Source organism: Macaca nemestrina, chromosome X (genome assembly GCF_043159975.1).
Source record: "Macaca nemestrina isolate mMacNem1 chromosome X, mMacNem.hap1, whole genome shotgun sequence".
In the NCBI taxonomy this organism is placed as follows: Eukaryota; Metazoa; Chordata; class Mammalia; order Primates; family Cercopithecidae; genus Macaca; species Macaca nemestrina.
Genome location: NC_092145.1, coordinates 53,591,176 through 53,597,948, shown reverse-complemented (window position 1 = coordinate 53,597,948; position 6,773 = coordinate 53,591,176). Strand labels below are relative to the sequence as shown.

Genomic DNA, 6,773 nt, shown 5'->3' with positions numbered 1-6,773 from the left:
TTATTTGTCTTTTTGTGCCTGACTCATTTCACCTAGTACAATGCTTTCTAGATTAACACATGTTATTGTAAATGTTGCAACTGACAAATTTTCCTTCTTTTTTTTTTAAGAGACATAAGACATAAGAGTCTCATTACGTTGCCCATGCTGATATCAAACTCCTAGGCTCAAGAGATCCTCCCACCCCAGCCTCTGAAGTAGCTAGGACTACAGGCCAGTGCCAGTACACCTGGCTGGCTAGAATTTTCTTCTTTTTAAAGGCTGAATTGTTTCCACTGTATTTCCATTTGCATGTGCCACATTTTCTTTATCCATCCAATGATGGACACTTAGGTTGCTTCCACGTCTTGGCTATTGTGAATAATGCTGTAACTAACATGGGAGTGAAGATATCTCTTTAATATACCGATTTCAATTACTTTGAATATATATGCAGAAGTGGGATTGCTGGATCATACGGTAATTATAATTTTAGTTTTTTGAGGGGTCTCCATACTGTTTTCCAAAATGGCTGTACTAATTTACACTCCCACCAACAATGTTCGAGCGTTTCATATTCTCCACATTCTTACCAAAAAAGATTGTCTTTTATATTTTTGATAATAGCTATCCCTAACAGGTGTGAGGTGATATCTCATTGCGGTTTAATCTGCATTTCCAGATGATTAAAGATGTTGAGCATTTTTTTCACATATCTGTTGGCCATTTGTTTGTCTCTTTTGAGAAATGTCTTTTCAGATCCTTTGCCCGTTTTTTAATTGGGTTATTTGTTTTCTTAGTATTGAGTTGTTTGAGTTACTTATATATTTTGGGTATTGCCCCTTAACAGGTATGTAATTTCCAAATTTCTTCTCCTTATCTGTGGGTTATCTCTTTGCTCTGTTAATTGTTTCCTTTGTTGTTCAGAAACATTTTAGTTGGATACAATCCCATTTGCTTTTTTCTGCTGTTGTTTCTTGTGCTTTGGGAGTCATGTCCAAGAAATTGTTGACCAGACCAATGTTGTGGAGATTTTATCCTATTTTCTGAAAGATATATGCTCTTACAGCAGGAGGAAACTGTAGTATTTGCAATGCATTTTCCCATACATGTTGATTAATTTCTTCCTTTTCTAGATTTTTTTTTTTTTTTTTTGAGACGGAGTCTCGCTCTGTTGCCTAGGCTGGAGTGCAGTGGTGTGGTCTCGGCTCACTGCAAGATCCGCCTCCCAGGTTCACGCCATTCTCCTGCCTCAGCCTCCCGAGTAGCTGGGACTGCAGGTGCCCGCCACCATGCCCAGCTGATTTTCTTGTATTTTTAGTAGAGACGGGGTTTCACTGTGTTAGCCAGGATGGAGTCTCGATCTTCTGACCTCGTGATCCGCCCGCCTTGGCCTCCCCAAATGCTGGGATTACAGGCGTGAGCCACCGTGCCCGGCCTAGATTTTTTTTTAATGGGAAATGATACCTAGTTACTAAATGTTTTTGAAACCTGAGCAAAATTGTTCCTTCTTAATTTTTTTCCGTTTTCAGTCCTCTGTTCACTAAATTGTGATTTTGACTATCTTCATGTTAATTTTTGTGGTCCCCTTACAATAAGCTATAATGAAAATCCAGACTGAATGAAATGAATTCATAAAACAAAACTTTTGATTTTTATTATCTTCCATCACTTAAAATGTGTTCAAATGGACTCTCTTTTTGATATTAGAAACGATGGAATATAAAGAAGACTGAATAAAACAAGCAATATTTAAAGTACTTTATAAATCTTCAATCCATTCAAATGGACTTGGAGAATGATTCTTTAAAATCAGTTATTAATCATCAATCATCACCTCTTCTTAAGTTGGTCCATGTAATCTATAGCCAAATATTCAAAGTGTTAAATAGCACCATGTCATTCATGAAAATTCAATGAATTCTGGCTGCTTTTCTTCTAATATAAAAGTAAACCCTTTTATTATGAATATCATAACTTGTGAATGTTTATGAATATATGCCACATATAAATTACATTTGTTTAGGTGGCTATGGTTATAACTGGGGAAATATTATGGTATTACTAAGACACTGAAATTGTTTTACAGGTATTCCAAAAAAAAAATTGTTTTTACGTCTCTCAGCTCATACCTGTTTTTCAACTATTTTTTAAACTACTGATAGAAGTCTCAGAATTACATATATACACACACACACACACATATATATATATATATGTATGTATGTTTCAGCGTAGAAAGAGAAAAAATTAGCATCTGGGAACAAAGACCATATTATAGCCTGTGCATCGGAGGGTAGGATTTTGCATTGAACTAGCCATTTGACCACCACTTGGAGATGGATTTGGGAGTTACCAGCACTCTGAGAGATTATTTTTCACAATGAGCTGTATTTTAACATTCCTTATTGTGTTTTCTTAGACCATAGAAATAACAAATGCTTATTAAAAATTAAAACAGGTAAATATATAAAGTAAAATATGCAAATTGCCCTATTTCCATCCATCTATACAGTTACCTACTATTACCAATCTGATGTTTTCTATGCATATACATAGATATTATACATACTCACATTTTTAACAGAAAATGAACTCTTAGTCCATATAGTGTTCTATTCTGTAACCATTTTTTTCACTTAAAATACATCACACTTATTCTGCCATGCATATCTTACCTCATTTAACTGTGTTCATGGTGTCATTCTCTGTAGATGATCTACATTTTCATGTAGTCATATCCCTCAGCCTTTCCCTTTATGGCTTCTAGGTTTGAGGTTATGCTTCGGCCTTTTCCACTCCATGATTTAAAAATAATTTTTATATTGTCTTCAAATATACATATTGTCACAATTTGTAAAAGGTAGTCTAATAAGTGGCCTGAGTCAATGTGACAACACTTCATTGAAAGCAATCTTAGGTTTTTCCAACTCTAGTCAATAATAACTTAATTGTACATTCTAAAATAACTCAAAGAGTGTAATTGGATTGCTTGTAACTTAAAGGATAAATGCTTGAGGGGATGGATGCCTCATTCTCCATGATGTGCTTATTTCACATTGCACGCCTGTATCAAAACATTATATTTATCCCATAAATATACACACTATGTACCCCCAAAAAATAAAGATTAAAATTAAATATTCAAAAAAAACCAATCTTAATGTTGTCCTAGGACATATGACAATGAATAATCTAATCAGTGTACTTGAGAGTTTGAAAGTCTGCTGGCTATTCCAGCCTTCCAACAAGACAGTTACTATATATTATCATGTGTGCTTAGAACCAAAGATAAGAAACTGATCTTTTTGAAGCATAAAATGAATTGTCAGATATAGAGGTTTTAGGCACTATAAGTTAAGACATTTGGTGGACACTTACAAGATAAAGTAATATGCTTATCAAGCATGATGAAATACAGATTAAATTTATAAAATAAATGGGTACAAATGGAAAAAATAGTAAATCATATAATAGTGTAATAAAAAATAAAATAAGTATCAGAGGGACATTGAGACTGATACAATTGGTTGAACTAGCAGTTGATGCAACCATTCTATGCACTAGTTCAATGAGTTTGATAGATGATAGCCATTTACGAGTGATATATATTCTTTTAATCAAAAGAAATAAAATAATAATGTTGATCCATGGGCTCTGTAGTGTAATATTCTCTAAAAACTTGCTAGAATAGAGAAAAGCTGTTGATTTTAAAAATATTTATCTTATGTCCCACCACCTTTTCTAATTTGCTTATTGACTTTCTAATTTTTAAATAGTCCCTTGTTTTTAGAAAAATACAATCATTATCAGTTGTAAATATAAATTAATTTTATCTTTTCCCAATTTTACTCTAATTATTTCTTATTGCAATAGTTATAATCTCAAAAAACACTTGAATAAGAATGGAAATTGTGAGTAACAGTGACTTGTTTCTGGTTTTAGTGGGAATTACTTTAGAATTTCATGGTTTGAATGAGGATTGCTGTTGATTGTTGGTAAAAAGTGCTTTTAATATTTAAGTAATTCCCTTCTATTTCTATTAGTGTCTGTTAGCATTAGCTACTGATTTTTTCCCTGTTTGCTTTTCAGCATCTATTAATAGAATCATGTACTTTTTCTCCTTTAATTTTTTTTTTTTTTTTTTAGACAAGAGTTTCGCTTTTGTCACCCATGCTGGAGTACAATGGTGCGATCTCAGCTCACGGCAACCTCCACCTCCCAGGTTCAAGCAATTCTCCTGCCTCAGCCTCCCGAGTAGCTGGGATTACAGGCATGCGCCACCACGCCAGGCTAATTTTGTATTTTTAGTAGAGACGGGATTTCTCCATGTTAGTCAGGCTGGCCTTGAACTCCCGACCTCAGGTGATCCACTCGCCTTGGCCTCCTCAAATTTTTTATGTAATTAACTATATTGATAGAATTCCTGGGGGAAAAAGACACTATCTGTCTCAAAATACACATAGAAAAAAACTTTTTTAGAAAAGAGAATTCAGTCTGCAGTCCCAGCTATCTGGGAAGCTGAGGTGGGAGGATCACCTGAGCCTGAGAGGTCGAGGCTACAGTGAGCCGTGATTGTGCCATTGAACTGTAGCCTGGGCGACAGAGTGAGACCTGTCTCAAAAACAAAAACAGAACAAAACAAAGCAACAAACAAAAAAGAATTTGGTATTTGACTGTTTATTTTTGCCTTTGTGGATCTATCCCTATCAGGTAATAGTATAGTTTTTTTTCTTGCTGTACTTCTGAGATCTATTTGTCTACATATTTTAGAGTTTGTTAATATTTTATTCTGTTTTTTATATTATTACTGATAACTGCTTATAGTTATCTTTTTATGTGCTATCTTTAACAGATTTTGGTCTCAGCTTTGCTAGCTTTATAAAATTATTAGTGAACTTTCCATTTTTTCCTGTTTTCTGGCAGAGTTTAAATAACATTGGTATTATCCTTTCCTTAAAGGTTAGTTAGAACCCAACTGCAAATCTATTTCCTTTTGGTTTGTTTACAATGGTAAATCTACAAACACATTTCCAATCTCATCTGTAGTAACTGGTCTAGTCAAATTTTCTTTTTTTTTTTTTTTTTTTTTTTTTTTTTTGAGACGGAGTCTGGCTCTGTCGCCCGGGCTGGAGTGCAGTGGCCGGATCTCAGCTCACTGCAAGCTCCGCCTCCCGGGTTTACGCCATTCTGCTGCCTCAGCCTCCCGAGTAGCTGGGACTACAGGCGCCCGCCCCCTCGCCCGGCTAGTTTTTTGTATTTTTTAGTAGAGACGGGGTTTCACGGTGTTCGCCAGGATGGTCTCGATCTCCTGACCTCGTGATCCGCCCGTCTCGGCCTCCCAAAGTGCTGGGATTACAGGCTTGAGCCACCGCGCCCGGCCCAAATTTTCTATTTCTTGAGTTAATGTTGGTAACTTCTATTCTATTGGGAAATTATATGTTATCTTTAGATTATCAATTTTGATGTCATATGTTTGTGTGTAAAATTATAATAATAACAATTATAATATAATAATAAATTACCCGTGTGATTTATAATAATCACATCTATTTGTGTGGTTCAACCCTTTAATCATAATTTGTATGCTTTTGCTTTCTCTGTGTTTTCTTAGCCATAATCATGATGTTTATGTATTTTATTGGTGATTAAAAAAACAACTTTTTATCACTTTTTTTTTTTTTTTTGAGACGGAGTCTCGCTCTGTCGCCCAGGCTGGAGTGCAGTGGCCGGATCTCAGCTCACTGCAAGCTCCGCCTCCCGGGTTCACGCCATTCTCCGGCCTCAGCCTCCCGAGTAGCTGGGACTACAGGCGCTGCCACCTCGCCCGGCTATTTTTTGTATTTCTTAGTAGAGACGGGGTTTCACCGTGTTAGCCAGGATGGTCTCGATCTCCTGACCTCGTGATCCGCCCATCTCGGCCTCCCAAAGTGCTGGGATTACAGGCTTGAGCCACCGCGCCCGGCCCTTTTTATCACTTTTTAAATTATACTTTAAGTTTTGGGTTACATGTGCAGAGCGTGCAGTTTTGTTACATAGTTATACACGTGCCATGGTGGTTTGCTGCACCCATCAACCTGTCACCGACATTAGGTATTTCTCCTGATGTTATCCCTCCCCTAGCCACCCACTCCCTAACAGAACCCAGTGTGATGTTCCCCTCCCTGTGTCCATGTGTTCTCATTGTTCAAAAATATATGGAATGCTTCACGAATTTGCGTGTCATCCTTGCACAGGGGCCACGCTAATCTTCCAATTTTAGTATATGTGCTGCCGAAGCGAGCACTATTTATCACTTTTACAATGGGCTTTTTTTGGTCATTATTTTAAACTTTAATTTTACTAATTTCTTCTACTGTTTTTGGATTATTTCTGTCGTGCTTTCTAATTTCTTCAAGAAGAATGTGTATTTCTTTTATTTATGGTTTTATTGAATAATAATGGTAATTATGACTATGGATTTTTCTCTGGGTATATCTTTAGCCACGCCACAATAGGGTTTCATATGATGTATTCTCTTTTTCTTTGCTTTCCATATAACTTGCAACTTTATTTTTAATTTTCTTTTTGACGTAGGGGTTATTTTGGAAAATATTGCTCTATTATCGGGCAATTACTATGGTCATTTTAATTATTTATTTCTAATTTTATTTGTTAAGATAAGAGGATATGCCTATATATTCTCTTTTTTAGAATTTATTAATGTATTTTTATGTTTTTGAGGACATGATTGATTTCTTAAAAGTTTTATACATGTAAGAAAAAAGATGCACATTCTCTCCTTATATCATGCA

At 35.6% G+C, this 6,773-nt stretch overlaps 1 pseudogene; it reads right to left on the bottom strand.

Annotated features, from left to right (window-relative positions):
• Positions 1–6,170: 6,170 nt before the first annotated feature.
• On the bottom strand, positions 6,171–6,265 carry LOC112423176 (U6 spliceosomal RNA; annotated as a pseudogene).
• Between the last annotated feature and the right edge of the window lie 508 nt (positions 6,266–6,773).